Genomic DNA, 252 nt, shown 5'->3' with positions numbered 1-252 from the left:
ATGTTCAACAGAAGAAAACAGAAGATAAGGTTTGGGACAACTTGTGGGAGTGTAAACGATGACAAACGATGACAGAATGGTCATTCTTGGGTGAGCTGTCAGACAGTCCACCGTGAGCAAGCTTCTCTGCAAACTGCACGTTCATTATTAGTTACTGGACAGATCCATTGATAACTTTCCCATTCAGCCCTACATCTGGAGAGCCTTGTGTTCAAAGGGCAGATGTGAGCTCTAGATTTGTTTTAAACCGCG

Source organism: Sinocyclocheilus rhinocerous, unplaced genomic scaffold, assembly GCF_001515625.1.
Source record: "Sinocyclocheilus rhinocerous isolate Xijiao unplaced genomic scaffold, SAMN03320098_v1.1 scaffold926, whole genome shotgun sequence".
Taxonomy (NCBI): domain Eukaryota; kingdom Metazoa; phylum Chordata; class Actinopteri; order Cypriniformes; family Cyprinidae; genus Sinocyclocheilus; species Sinocyclocheilus rhinocerous.
Note: the sequence above shows the minus strand (reverse complement) of the source record.